This window comes from Limanda limanda, chromosome 8 (genome assembly GCF_963576545.1).
Source record: "Limanda limanda chromosome 8, fLimLim1.1, whole genome shotgun sequence".
NCBI lineage: Eukaryota > Metazoa > Chordata > Actinopteri > Pleuronectiformes > Pleuronectidae > Limanda > Limanda limanda.
The window spans coordinates 4,531,002-4,547,184 of record NC_083643.1 but is presented as its reverse complement, the minus strand read 5'-3'; the positions used below and the strand labels follow the sequence as shown (position 1 = coordinate 4,547,184).

Genomic DNA, 16,183 nt, shown 5'->3' with positions numbered 1-16,183 from the left:
CGAACAGCAGGGGGTTGGTATAGTTATAACAGTAGATTTGATGTGATTGGTTATGAATATTTGGAGGGGAGTCAACGCAAATCACTTTGGATCTCCCTTATTGGTCCAGCCGCAGTCCCACGCCTCTTGTCACCGAATCCAGGAAGTGACAGCGAGCAGCTCTCCGTCATGCACCTACGCTACTCTACCGGTTGCTAGGGCAACTCTATCTACCCTGACAGTCTGATGTTGTCTCGTAATTCAGCCTTGAGTAGAAAGTGTCTTGCTCTAGCCATCTTGGCTGCACCAACTTATCCATAACAAACCTCTCTTCGACTCTCCTATCAGGACAGCTGTTAGACTGGCCATCCTTGTGACGTACAAACATTATTAGCAAATTCCAAATATTAAATATGATAAGCGAAAGGTTGAAAATAATGATTTGTATAAATCCCCTTCCGCCTTTATGAAAAGAGTCTGTGCCATTATGGTTTGAGAACCTTGTGTTATTGAGTGTCTGCTCCATCAAAACAATCTTGACTGTGAATCTGTAAACATTCGCATCCTCGAAACTAAACAATGTCATACTGACTTTGCCCCAGAAAGGACAGCTCCTTGAATTCTGTCTAATGTTGAATACAGCTAATGAAAATATGCTTTAATATCCAAGAAGTTAATTATGAGGACAACTAAAAGATACATTATTGGCACTAAACAGCAACGGTTATTAAATTAATTTGTATGTGCATTATATCTAGCTAAAACTACCTCTAGCTTTTTATAAGAGTTCTTTCAGACACAACCTATAGTTAAAAGTTTGAAATTCCTAACACTTTTCGCCGACCAAAATGCCTCAAAAAGCCAAACCACATGTACAACCGCCGCGGCCTGCTTCGCACACTGCATCCCCGCCTCGTAGTGATCCCCCCTCCTGCCTGGTCGAGGCCACAGGTGGGGCTCCATCACACGACTTCAAGGCCGAACTGCTATCGTCACTCCGTGTTGAAATGGCAGTTATTTTCAGAGCTGAACTTCAGGCTGCCTCGGCCGAGACCTTGTCAAGCATCAAGACTGAACTACAGGCAGTGAAATCGGAGTTATCCAGCAGCATTGCAAACATCCAGTCTGAGGTGCGCACTCTGAAGAACACCGTAGGTGAAATGGAAGCATCGCTCTCCTCCTGCACCGATGACATTGCTACCATACAGGCTAAAGTGGTGCACCTGACAACTGAGCTGACAAGACTGGACAATAAATGCGAAGATCTGGAGGCGAGATCCCGGCGTAATAACATACGGTTAGTGGGAATTCCCGAAGATTTTTCCAACTTTTCTGCTGCTGCGGATGTTTCCTCTCTGCTCAAGGAGGCTTTTGAGCTGGAGAAAGAGCCGCTCGTGGACCGCGCACATCGTACCCTCCAGCCGAAGCCGAAGCCGGGAGAGCGCCCTCGACCCATAATCGCTCGTCTTCACTATCATACAGACTGTGTGGACATATTGTGCCGAGCCAGAACCCAGCAGCGGATCAAGGTTGGAGAGCTGAGTTTCTCCGTCTTTCCCGATCACACCCCGAAGACGGCTCGTGCCCGAGCCGCCTTTAATGATGTTCATCGCCGGCTCCGGGAGATACCAGGGATCCGCTACGGTCTGCTCTACCCGGCGCGGCTCCGGATCACACACAACGGTGCGGAGAAGAGGTTTGACTCGGCGGAGGAGGCCAGCGCATTCATCAGGTCGCTCAACTTGTAAGAGATCCGTGAGGTGATACACACCGGTGAGGAAGCAGTGACAGTTCATATTGACATTTATTACTTTTTTCAGTTAATCTGTTTCCTCTTATTTTCATAAACACACAGTATGTGGTTTTCAGTTTAACTTGGTCTTGATTGGCTGTACCTTCTTGTCAAATGTTGCTAGACTTGCAGGAGCTTAACCCGAAGTTTGATAGTTATGCAAAAAGCCGAAAGTGTTCGCTTTAGGGATCTGACTCCTTGTGGAGTTAGCACTGGGTTCTCCATCGTTTGGGGATGGGGATGTTGTAAGTGCAATTGGGGGGTGGGGGGGTGGTTCAATGTGTGTGTTTTGTTTTTTTTGTGTTTTTGTGTGTTTTTTCTTTCTTTTTTCTTTCTCTTCTTCTCCCTTTTTCTTCTTCTTCCTTCCTTGGGGATCCGCATTCAGTCTATTTCTATCTCTAGGGATTTAACATATGGCCACCAATACTAATACTTCTGATGTCCCACTCACTGGATCCTCTGTGAGACTCTTGAGCTGGAATATTAAAGGTATGGGGAGTCCAATTAAGAGATCAAAGATATTTGCCCATTTGAAACGTCTTAAAGCGGACTTAGTGTTCCTGCAGGAAACCCACATGCGTACTAAAGATCAGGTCAGACTTAAATGTCCCTGGGTTTCTGAGGTGTTTCACTCTAATTTCAACTCTAAGGCCAGAGGGGTCGCTATTTTAATTGGTAAGTCAATTCAGTTTTCAGCTTCTAAGGTGATATCAGACAAAAACGGCAGATACTTAATTGTTGCAGGTACGTTATTCCATATTCCCATTTTATTAGTTAACATATATGCCCCCAATTTCGATGATCCACACTTTATGAATAAGCTATTTGAACGTCTTCCCTCATTGAACAACAGCCTCCTCATAATTGGCGGGGACATGAACTGTGTAATTGATCCCAACTTAGACCGCTCCAACCCACGTACTCTGACTCCTTCTTCAATGGCGAGGTCACTTTCAGATTTTGTGTCCAGGAACAGTTGCACTGATCCTTGGAGATTTAATAACCCTCATAACAAGGAATATTCCTTCTTTTCTCAGATGCATCAATCTTTCTCTCGGATTGATTATTATTTTATTGATGCTAAACTAATTCCCAAAGTACTGTCTGTTAATTATCATCCTATTGTTATTTCTGACCATGCCCCTCTTTCTTTAGATATTCAGTTCTCTTCACAACCCCGGTACTCAACACCTTGGAGGTTTAATACATTACTTCTCTCAGATGATAAGTTCACCAAATTTATTACAACTAAAATAGATGATTATATCTCTCTAAATCAAAATGATATGGAACCAGTTTCATGTTCACTGCTATGGGAATCATTAAAAGCATACTTGAGGGGACAAATTATTTCTTACTCTGCTCACTTAAATAAGTCCCGCAAAGCCAAATTGCAAGAAATCTCTATCAATATCACCAAACATGACCAACAACTCGCTACTTGCTCCTCTCCCAGTTTACTTAAACAGCGTGTCGATTTACAGACTGAATTTGATCTCATCACCACTAGTGATGCAGAGCGACTTCTTTTACGATCACGCTCCACATATTATGAACATGGTGACAAGGCAAGTCGTCTTCTAGCTCATCAACTACGCCGCCAAGCTGCTTCACGTATGATCCCTCAAATAAAAGATTCATCTGGCTCATTGCATAAAGACCCCACCACCATTAATTCGGTCTTTCACTCATTCTATCCCTCTTTATATAAGTCTGAATCTCCACCTGACACCACTGAATTGAATTTATTCCTAGATAGCCTCATCTTCCCTGTGATAAGCCCAGATGCTGCAAAAGAACTTGACTCACCATTAACAGTAGAAGAAATCACTTTCGCTGCGAGAGGTATGCAAAATAACAAGGCTCCTGGCCCTGATGGATTTCCAGTGGAATTTTTTAAGAGATTTCAGGATAAATTGTCCCCTTTGCTACATGCTGTTTATAAGGAATCACTTGAACATTGCACTCTCCCTCCCACCTTAAGGCAAGCCTCCATAAGTCTCCTCTTAAAAAAAGATAAAGATCCGAATCTCTGCGGCTCATACAGACCTCTTTCATTGATAAATGTAGATGCTAAGATTCTTGCTAAAGCTTTGGCCTATCGCCTGGAGAACATTGTACCAACTATTGTCTCACATGAGCAAACCGGATTTGTTAAGGGGCGACAGTTATTCTTTAACGTCCGAACACTCCTAAATATTATTTATTCTAAAACTGCCACAACAACACCTGAGGTAGTGATCTCGGTCGATGCTGAAAAAGCATTCGATAGGGTTGAATGGGACTATTTATTTACTGTACTAAAGAAGTTTGGACTGGGTAATGGGTTCATTTCGTGGATACGTCTCCTTTACACATCACCACAAGCAAACATTTCCACTAATGGCATTCAGTCCAATTTTTTTACTCTAACCCGTGGCACCAGACAAGGGTGTCCCCTATCTCCTCTATTGTTTGCGCTAGCTATAGAGCCCCTGTCAATCTTTCTGAGGTCCTCCTCCACTTTTACTGGGATCTCACGATTGGGCACAGAATTTAAATTGTCACTTTATGCTGATGACTTATTGTTGTATGTCTCAGATCCTGTCCTTTCGATTCCCACAATCTTATCTGCTTTCCAGAGATTTGGTTCTTTCTCAGGCTATAAAGTGAATACTTCTAAAAGCGAATGCTATCCTGTCAATGCTTCAGCATTACGGCTCACACAATCAGATGTCCCTTTCAAAATGAGCCTTTCTGGCTTTAAGTATCTCGGGATCAACGTAACCAGAACGTTAAACTCTCTTTTTTCTGCTAATTTCTCACCTTTAATGTCTAAAATTAAGTCTGACCTCCAAAGATGGAAGAGCTTGCCTCTCTCGTTAATTGGAAGAATTAACGCGGTTAAAATGAATATTCTGCCCAAATTCTTTTTTTGTTCCATTGTCTCCCACTTTTCCTGCCAAAGCAGTTTTTTAAAACAATCGATCAGACTATTTCTGACTTCTTGTGGTGTGGAAAGGCTCCTAGGATCCGCAAATCCACACTTCAGAGATGTAAATTCAATGGCGGATTAGCACTTCCGAATTTTCAACTGTATTATTGGGCGACACACATTAAAAAAATGTCATTTTGGTTCAAGTCAATGAATCTGCCATGGTGCCACCTAGAGGCACAGTCATGTGTTTCATCCTCCTTACCTGCTCTACTTACCTCTTCTATTCCATCCAACCTCTCAGGCTTCACAAATAATCAAGTGGTTCACTCCACACTTAAAATTTGGTATCAGTTTAGGAAACACTTCAAATTTAAATCAACGTCTACTTTAGCTCCTTTACTGAACAATCATTTATTTCGACCTCCACTTACAGATTCAACCTTTCTCACATGGCATAATAGAGGCCTGAAATGTTTTAAAGATCTTTACAAAGATGGTATTTTTCGCAGCTTTACAAATCTCTCAGGAGAATTTCATCTCCCAACTTCTCATCTATTTCGTTACTTTCAAATTAGACACAGCGCTAAAGCTTTGTTTCCATTTTTTCCCTCCTCGCCGCCGACCCTACAATGGGAGGTGCTTTTAAATCACGATCCACTTCAGAAATCACTCATCTCTAAAGTTTATAATGAACTTCTGTCTTTTGATTGCTCTCCAGTTACAAAAGTTAGGGCTGCCTGGGAAGATGAACTGGATCTAAATTTGGAGGATGACTGGTGGGACACCGCTCTTAAGAAAATTCATACAAGTTCATCCTGCGCTCGTCTCACACTTTTACACAATTTAAAGTTCTGTTTAGAGTCCACTTTTCTAAAGCGCGACTGTCGCAAATCTACCCCAGTATCACTGACAAATGTGACAAATGTCATGCTTCATCCTGCAATTTAACCCATATGTTCTACTCTTGTCCGCTACTCTCTTGCTTTTGGCTGAACTATTTTGATACCGAAATCAGCAGTGGTTGTTTAACAAATGTAGGTTTAACACTATCACCATTAACTGAAAATGTGTTCTATGATTTCAACAGGATAGTGGAATATAACCAATCTTCAAAGAGGGAGGGTCAGGTAAGGGCAACCGTTTTTTTAATGAACTTTTAACTCATTTCATACGAAAGCTTTCTGCAAGTTTTCCAGTTTTTGTTAAGACAGTTGTACAGGTTATAGTTATTCAGATCAATATTAACTTAACACAGGTAAAGTCACTTGTGGGGATGTCCAGACATTAGTTAAATATAGATAGGTTAATTAAGAAGTTCAATGCAGTTTTTCATTCAGTTCAGTTACATCAGCTGAAGATAGAAGCTTTGACACAGATAAATAACATTACTCTTATTTGTTATTGCCTCACAGAAGTAAACTGTCACCATGAGTACGGACGCGGAGATGGCCATTTATGGCAAAGCAGCCATATACCTGCGTAAGCCGGAGAGGGAGAGAATTGAGGCTCAAAGCGCACCTTTTGATGCCAAGACAAAGAGCTGTACTTAAAGGGAACAATCATGAAGAAAGACGCTGGCAAAGTCACCGTCAAACTCCTCGACCTTCAGGAGGTTTGTATGATAAGGTCAGACTCAGATGAAAGTAAAGTATGTGTTCTCAGTTGTAATTGTAACCAATGTCCTGTTGCAGGAGAAGGTATATAAAGAAGCAGACGTCCATCCAATGAACCCTCCCAAGTACGACAAAATTGAGGACATGGCCATGATGACCCATCTCAATGAAGCCTCTGTCCTGTATAACCTCAAAGAGCGTTATGCAGCATGGATGATCTACGTAAGACTATCTTTAAAGTGCAATAAGATATATTGAAATCAAAACTAAACATGGAGTTAACTGTTTATCTCTATGTTCACTTTCAGACCTACTCTGGGTTGTTCTGTGCCACTGTTAACCCTTACAAATGGCTCCCAGTGTACGATGCTGATGTTGTAAGTGCCTACAGAGGCAAGAAGCGTATGGAGGCTCCACCCCACATCTTCTCCGTCTCTGACAACGCTTATCAGTTCATGCTCACTGGTATGTCCATGTTGTAGAATTTGTCTACAGTATACAGAATGTTGTTTCACTGAAAGAAGTGTGATTAATTAATTTGGTTTCTATATTCACAGATAGGGAGAACCAGTCTGTCTTGATCACGTAAGTTCATATCTGTAGACTTTTTTTGAGAGATAAATATGTTATATATATATAAGCATATTCTTATAAATCTGTGTTCATACCCAGTGGAGAATCTGGTGCTGGAAAGACTGTGAACACGAAACGTGTCATCCAGTACTTCGCCACAATCGCAGTGGCAGGAGGAGAAAAGAAGGATACAAGCAAGATTCAGGTATGTTGTGATGAAAGCATTGAGTCCAAGTAAAATAGAGTATATGTCGTGAAAGAAGGTTATTTTCTGATTTAATTTCGAAACTTGGATTATAGGGGTCGCTGGAGGATCAGATTATTGCAGCCAATCCCCTGCTGGAGGCCTATGGTAATGCCAAAACTGTGAGGAATGACAACTCTTCTCGCTTTGTAAGTATGGGGTTATTTTGTATAGACTAAATTCATGTTAGACATTGTTTATGTGGGGAGATTACAACAATTTCTATCTTCTCAACAGGGTAAATTTATCAGAATCCATTTCGGCACAACTGGCAAACTGTCCAGTGCTGACATTGAGACATGTAAGTAATAATCCTCATAGCAAGTGTAGATGACTGAAATTCAGGACTGACCAGGTTGTGACTGATGATCAACATTTGTAGATCTGCTGGAGAAGTCAAGAGTGACATACCAGCTTTCTGCTGAGAGAGGCTACCACATCTTCTACAAGATGATGACAAACCACATACCGGGGATAGTTGGTAAACAGATTAAGCTATTGCATGATTTTATACATATGCTGATTGTTTTTTGGGAAAAACTGTATTTAATCTTCATTACATTTTAATCTTCAGAGGGGGCACTCATCACAACCAACCCCTACGACTACCCCTTGATCAGCATGGGTCAGATCACTGTGGCCAGCATTGATGACAAAGTTGAGCTGGAAGCTACTGATGTGAGTGATCAAGGTTTTAATATTTAACATATTGCATACATCTGATGTGTATGATATCGAAAGTGATTTTATGAATGTACATTTCCAAAGTGGAGATGTTTTGTAAAATATTTATGTTCTGAACACAGAATGCTATTGATATCTTGGGCTTCACTGCCGAGGAGAAGATGGCCATCTACAAGTTTACTGGTGCTGTGATCCACCATGGTAACATGAAGTTCAAGCAAAAGCAGCATGAGGAGCAGTCTGAACCCGATGGCACAGAAGGTGACTATTTGATATCGTATCAAAGTGAACAACAGAAGCTCTATATCACACTGGTTTTGGTCTTTCATGAACACACATATATACAAAACTACATTATAAATAATGAAACCATTTTCAGATGCTGACAAGGTTGCTTACCTGTTGGGTCTGAACTCCGCTGACATGCTGAAGGGTTTGTGCTATCCCAGAGTGAAGGTCGGAAATGAGTATGTCACAAAGGGACAGACTGTACCTCAGGTAAACATAAAGTATTCATTTCAAATATCCTAGTGAATAGTTTTTTCTATAATGACACACACATATATATATAAATACAAAGAAAAAAGTAATTTGTACAAAACATGATATAAATAAACAGCACTAATGGCAAGGTGGAGCATTAACTGAGGCCAAAGGCTGTCCTGAGAAGTAAAGAGATTGAGATGTACTGGGTGTGTTATGTTTTTATTGACTATTAATCGCCAAAATCTAGTTTTATACCTATATAGGGTATACAGTAGCACAGGATTTTATAAAACAACTATGCAGAAGCGTACAGAAAAAAAACTATTTTTAGATTCTTCTTCAGGTGAACAACTCAGTGACTGCCCTGGCCAAATCCATCTATGAGAGGATGTTCTTGTGGATGGTTGTCCGTATCAACCAGATGTTGGACACTAAGCAGTCAAGGAACTCCTATATTGGTGTCCTGGATATCGCCGGCTTTGAAATCTTTGATGTAAGCGTCATACAGTGCATTTTATTATTAAAATATGACAAAGCCTTTCCTGTTGTCTATGAGCAATCAGGCTGATTATTTGTCACCTCACAGTTCAACACCTTGGAGCAACTGTGCATCAACTTCACCAATGAGAAACTGCAACAGTTCTTCAACCACACCATGTTTGTCCTGGAGCAAGAGGAGTACAAGAAGGAGGGTATTATCTGGGAGTTCATTGACTTCGGTATGGACTTGGCCGCCTGCATTGAGCTGATTGAAAAGGTAAACACCAATTTTAGGATTCTATTGTATGTAATTCTCCTAAAATACACCAGTCACTTAATGATATACTTTATCTCTCTGTACTTTCATCTAGCCCATGGGCATCTTCTCCATCCTTGAAGAGGAGTGCATGTTCCCTAAGGCTGATGACACATCCTTCAAGAATAAGCTCTATGATCAGCATCTTGGCAAAAACAAAGCATTTGAGAAGCCAAAACCTGCAAAGGGCAAGGCTGAGGCCCACTTCTCCCTGGTGCACTATGCTGGTAAAGTGGACTACAATATCGCTGGCTGGCTGGACAAGAACAAGGACCCACTGAATGAGTCTGTTCTGCAGCTGTACCAGAAGTCATCAGTGAAACTGCTGGCTGGCCTGTATCCACCTATTGTTTAGGGTATGATACACAATTAACTGGTCAATTAAAACACATTTTAATATTGTATTACTCTTTATCAAATGTAGCAAGTTGTCTCTGTATATATTCAGTTTCTCACAAAAATAATTCTACTTGAAATGATCAACAGAGGCTGGAAAGAAGGGAGGCAAGAAGAAGGGAGGCTCTATGCAGACTGTGTCTTCACAGTTCAGGGTAAGCTTTGGCATTGTAAACTAAGAAATAGAATCACACATTACGTTATACACAACTAACTTACTCTTTTGTATCTACAGGAAAACTTGGGCAAGCTGATGACTAACTTGAGGAGCACCCATCCTCACTTTGTGCGTTGTCTGATTCCCAATGAGTCAAAGACTCCAGGTAAGATTTGAACTCTTTGGGGAATAGCATGTATTTTTTGTTAGTATGGTTTCAGTTCAGTGCTGGTTCAATGAGGAGTATAACTACTCACAAAAGTAATAATGAAATGTCTTATGAAATAGGACTGATGGAGAACTTCCTGGTCATCCACCAGCTGAGGGATAACGGTGTGCTGGAGGGTATCAGAATCTGCAGGAAAGGTTTCCCCAGCAGAATCCAATATGGTGACTTCAAGCAGAGGTACCAATGACTATATTTTTGACGTCCAAAAATGTTGCCACGAACGCCAAAAAATACTTACAGAGACCAATAACTTTTGTATTAAAGGAACAAGGTATTGAATGCCAGTGTCATTCCTGAGGGCCAGTTCATTGACAACAAGAAGGCTTCAGAAAAGCTGCTCGGATCGATTGATGTTAATCATGACGAGTACAGATTTGGACACATAAAGGTAAGAACCATGCTCCCTTGTTTATTGTTGGTATAATTACAAAGGAGGTTGATTTTTCTTATTCTTTTTGTTTGTTTGTCTGATAATCAGCATTGTACCTCAACGTTTATTAAATGTTTGAAGTAATTTGGTGTAAAATTAGACCATGTACCTGGAGCAATTACTCATCAATGGAATAGTTTCAAAGCGTCTATCTTATGTGTACATTTATAAAGCATCTTTGCCTTGTGAGTGTTGAACAAGTTAGGATACCTGAAAGTTAATTTATATTTTCTGTTTATTCAGGTGTTCTTCAAGGCTGGTCTGCTGGGTACCCTTGAGGAGATGAGAGATGAAAAGCTTGCAGCTCTGGTCACAATGACTCAGGCTCTCTGCCGTGCTTACCTCATGAGAAAGGAGTTTATGAAGATGATGGAGAGGAGGCATGTTGAAAACAATAAATTCTGGACAGAAAGACATGGGATGAAAATTTTTTTCAAAAATTCTCATGTAAACAATTTCTCCTTCACAGGGAAGCCGTGTACACCATCCAGTACAACGTGCGCTCGTTCATGAATGTCAAACATTGGCCATGGATGAAGGTTTACTACAAGATCAAGCCTCTGCTGAAGACTGCTGAAACTGAGAAGGAGCTGGCTGCGATGAAGGAAAACTATGAAAAGATGACAACTGACTTGGCTACTGCCCTGGCCAAGAAGAAGGAACTAGAGGAGAAGATGGTGTCTCTTCTGCAAGAGAAGAATGATCTGCAGCTCCAAGTGGCATCCGTAAGTAAATTCAGATGGTACCTGCAACTGTTCATGTGTTGTGCGACAAATAATGATGGGCTCACACTTGATGTGTTCATATAATGACACAGGAAGGAGATAATCTCTCAGATGCTGAGGAAAGATGTGAGGGACTTATCAAGAGCAAGATTCAGCTTGAGGCCAAACTCAAAGAAACAACTGAGAGACTTGAGGATGAAGAGGAAATGAATGCTGAGCTTACTGCTAAGAAGAGAAAGCTGGAAGATGAATGTTCTGAGCTCAAGAAGGATATTGACGATCTGGAGCTTACATTGGCCAAGGTGGAGAAGGAGAAACATGCCACTGAGAACAAGGTTCGTAAATTTAAAAATGTGTAGCATATAGAGTAAATTCATGGTTGCTATGTGTTAAATAACATTTTACCTGCACACATAGGTCTAGAACCTGACAGAGGAGATGGCCTCTCAAGATGAGAGCATTGCTAAGCTGAGCAAGGAGAAGAAAGCCCTTCAGGAGGCTCATCAACAGACTCTTGATGACCTGCAGGCTGAGGAAGACAAAGTCAACACTCTGACCAAGGCCAAGACAAAGCTTGAGCAGCAAGTTGATGATGTAAGTTTACAAAATCACTTAGGTTGGCAAAACAAGATTCTTTAGCATAATATTACAATCTCAATGTCTCAATGTTCAGCTTGAGGGTTCTCTGGAACAAGAGAAGAAACTGCGTATGGACCTTGAGAGAGCCAAGAGGAAGCTCGAGGGAGATCTGAAACTGGCCCAGGAATCCATAATGGATCTTGAGAATGACAAGCAGCAGTCTGATGAGAAAGGGGAAAAGTATCTGAATTTTTTTTCCCTCCCCATTACAAATTACCATCATGTTTCTAGTAATATTCAATAGCATGAATTAACTCTTACTGTGAACTTTGTTACTCTCACAGGAAAGACTTTGAAATCAGCCAACTCCTGAGCAAGATTGAGGATGAGCAGTCTACGGGATCTCAGCTTCAGAAGAAGATCAAGGAGCTTCAGGTAATCAACATATTGCTTTAAACAAAGCACAACACAACATGCTTGTTGAGATTGAGATGAGCAAGAAGCGGGAAGCTGAGTTCCAGAAGCTCCGTCGTGACCTTGAGGAGTCCACTCTGCAGCATGAAGCCACTGCTTCCGCTCTTCGCAAGAAGCAGGCTGACAGCGTTGCTGAGCTGGGAGAGCAGATCGACAACCTCCAGCGAGTCAAGCAGAAGCTTGAAAAGGAAAAGAGTGAATACAAAATGGAGATTGATGACCTGTCCATCAACATGGAGAGGAAAAGTACAAAATAAATGTAATATTAGAGTATTAAATGCATTTTTTGTACATTAAAAAAACAATAAATGACATAATTGTGTTAAAAATTAAATCTTTCTTTTCTGTTACTTTTTTCTCAAGGGAAATCTGGAAAAGATGTGCCGTACTCTTGAGGACCAACTTAGTGAACTGAAGACCAAGAATGATGAAACTGTTCGTCAAGCGAATGACTTGGGTGCACAGAAAGCCCGTCTCCTGACAGAAAATGGTATTCAAATGGCAGCCATATTCAGTTTGACACAGATCAACCAGAAACTGAAAAGAAACTAATGTTTGATCTTAATTTTCACACAAGGTGAGTTCGGCCGTCAAATTGAAGAGAAAGAGGCTCTTGTCTCCCAGCTGACCAGAGGCAAACAGGCCTTCACTCAACAGATTGAAGAGCTGAAGAGACAGATTGAAGAGGAGGTTAAGGTAAGAAAACTCAAACAGGTCCTTGCCTCGTTGAATGAGATTTAAAAGTTTTACACATTCAATAATATTTCTTATTCTAGGCCAAGAATGCTCTTGCCCATGGACTGCAATCAGCCCGCCACGACTGTGACCTGCTGAGGGAACAGTTTGAGGAGGAGCAGGAGGCCAAGGCTGAGTTGCAGCGTGGAATGTCCAAGGCCAACAGTGAGGTGGCTCAGTGGAGAACTAAGTATGAAACTGATGCTATTCAGCGCACTGAGGAGCTTGAAGAGTCCAAGTGAGTAACATTCAAATTAAATTACCCAATATTTTCTTTGCATATAGTTTGTACATTTAGCTGTGCAACATCACATTGGTGTCTTTAGTTTATTTTATATATGTAAGAATATCTGTAAAAGTTTACAAGATATTGACATTTTTATTGAGAGAAAATTTGCAAATGTTTCAAAGGAAAAAGCTGGCTCAGCGTCTCCAGGAGGCTGAGGAGCAGATTGAGGCTGTGAACTCCAAGTGTGCTTCTCTGGAGAAAACCAAACAGAGGCTGCAGAGTGAGGTGGAGGACCTCATGATTGATGTGGAGAGGGCTAATGGGCTGGCTGCCAACCTGGACAAGAAGCAGAGGAACTTCGACAAGGTGGCCAATTCAAACAAATTTTTTTTTACTTGTCTTTGTTTTGCAGAATATCTATCTGAACACAATAAATGGTCTTATTTAGGTGTTGGCAGACTGGAAGCAGAAGTATGAGGAGGGTCAGTCAGAGCTTGAGGGATCTCTGAAGGAGGCTCGTTCTCTCGGCACTGAGCTGTCAAGATGAAGAACTCTTATGAGGAAGCTCTGGATCAGCTGGAGACCATGAAGCGTGAAAACAAGAACCTGCAACGTGAGTTCTCACCTGACAACGAGAATAATGTATTCATATTTTAGTGTTGAGCTCCTACCTGATTGTCTTTGATTATATTCAACGCATTTTGTGTTAGTGTTCCTATTTTACATCTCAGGCTTGACAATATGTAATATGTGTCTTTCTGCAGAGGAGATCTCTGATCTGACTGAACAGATTGGTGAGACTGGCAAGAGCATCCATGAGCTGGAGAAGTCAAAGAAGCAGGTGGAGACAGAGAAATCTGAGATCCAGACAGCTCTTGAGGAGGCTGAGGTATGTTTGTTTTATCAAGGGAGATTTTCTGAGGAGAAAAACATTACAAATCTAGGACAATGCAGTATATCGGGCTAAAAGGCCTGAAGGTTAGGTCAAAAATCGTACTCTATGATGTCATCAGGGAACTCTGGAACATGAAGAGTCTAAGATTCTGCGTGTTCAGCTGGAGCTCAACCAGATCAAGGGTGAGGTGGACAGGAAACTGTCAGAAAAAGATGAGGAGATGGAGCAGATCAAGAGAAACAGCCAGAGGGTGACTGACTCTATGCAGAGCACTCTGGATTCTGAGGTCAGGAGCAGGAATGATGCCCTGAGAATCAAGAAGAAGATGGAGGGAGACCTGAATGAGATGGAGATTCAGCTGAGCCATGCCAATCGCCAGGCTTCTGAGTCCCAGAAGCAGCTGAGGAATGTGCAGGCACAGCTGAAGGTATTGTCAGACAAACTGCTGTTGTACAAACTACAGTATAGTGAGTGCACCTACAGTTCATTATGAGTTTGGCTCTGGAACAGACAGAGAGAGGTCGCAAAGTCGCTGAACAGGAGCTGGTGGATGCCAGTGAGCGTGTTGGACTGCTGCACTCTCAGGTGAACAAATATACAGTACTTCAATATGTAAAACCAATGAAACGTTAAACAACATGAAATGTTGATAACTTAAGAAACTTCATTTTGTCATCCTTTAGAACACAAGCCTTCTGAACACCAAGAAGAAGCTTGAGTCTGACCTGGTTCAGGTCCAGAGTGAAGTTGATGACACTGTTCAGGAAGCAAGGAATGCAGAGGATAAGGCTAAGAAAGCCATCACTGATGTACGCTTAAGTTTTTACTTATTATCAATACTTTTTACTTATTGATTTTTGACATTTCTAAACCAAATATTGTGTTTTCCAGGCTGCGATGATGGCTGAGGAGCTGAAGAAGGAGCAGGATACTAGCTCTCACCTGGAGAGGATGAAGAAGAACCTGGAGGTTGCTGTTAAGGACCTGCAGCACCGCCTGGATGAGGCTGAGAACCTGGCCATGAAGGGTGGCAAGAAGCAGCTCCAGAAACTGGAGTCTAGGGTAAGAGAATTATGATAGAATTATACATATATAAACACAGTTTAAAAAAAACATCAAAACACTTGTAACATAAACTGTGAATGCATTTGTCTTTTTTCCAAAAGGTGCGCGAGCTTGAGTCAGAGATTGACACTGAGCAGAGACGTGGAGCAGATGCTGTTAAGGGTGTCCGCAAGTATGAGAGGAGAGTGAAGGAGCTCACCTACCAGGTAGAGTCACTTTGACATTAAATGTGTATAGTACAAAACAAGCAAATGTAATGATATAATTTCCTTTAAAACATGCAAACCTATGTATTTTCAACTACAGACTGAGGAGGACAAGAAAAATGTTTCCAGGCTGCAGGATCTGGTTGACAAGTTGCAGCTCAAGGTGAAGGCCTACAAGAGGCAGTCTGAGGAAGCGGTAAGGGCAAAACATTAATATTTAAACAATGGCAACTCTATACGACATCATATCTCATGTGCAGTATATCTGCTGATAATTTAACCATTTGCCCTGTATTGTCTTCCAGGAGGAGCAGGCCAATGTCCACCTGTCGAAGTGCAGGAAGGTCCAGCATGAGCTGGAGGAGGCTGAGGAGCGTGCTGACATTGCAGAGTCCCAAGTCAACAAACTGAGAGCCAAGACCCGTGACTCTGGAAAGGTAAATCTACAATTCTGTGTAGTAAACAAATAAAAATTGAAAATTATTGAGGCAGAAAGTCACTAGTTAAAGGTGTTTGAAAGGAACCTAATCAATAATTTTTGTTTGTTGGTGTTTTTCAGGGTAAAGAGGCAGCTGAATAAAGCTCATCGGCTGATCGCCTGTTTCAAATCATATAATATGAGGTGAAATATGCTGTTCAAATAAATTGTATTTTTTGCTCTGAAATTGATGTCTCTAATATTATTTTCATCTGCCTGTTTCTTCTGAGACATAATTTGTCCGTCCACTCTTTTAAAGTCTCTTCCTGGGTTTTACCATCTCCATCAGATAAGAAAACTTTTTCAGGTAGTTTTTCTTTACCTTCATCATTCAGTCATTCCCCGTTTAATGTCCCTCTTTCACTGTCTAATACATGACAAATATGGGCATAATCAGCTGTAGTTATTTAGATGCATATGAGCAAAATGTAATCACCAATAATTGTCCAGGTCAACTTTTACCTGCATGTCACAAGTTTATCAGGTTTTACCTTGCTAGCA

The 16,183-nt window shown here is 41.3% G+C and overlaps 1 pseudogene; it reads left to right on the top strand.

Moving 5' to 3' along the window:
- The first annotated feature begins 1,670 nt into the window (after positions 1–1,670).
- LOC133008603 (myosin heavy chain, fast skeletal muscle-like) lies at positions 1,671–15,784 on the top strand (annotated as a pseudogene).
- Positions 15,785–16,183: the final 399 nt, after the last annotated feature.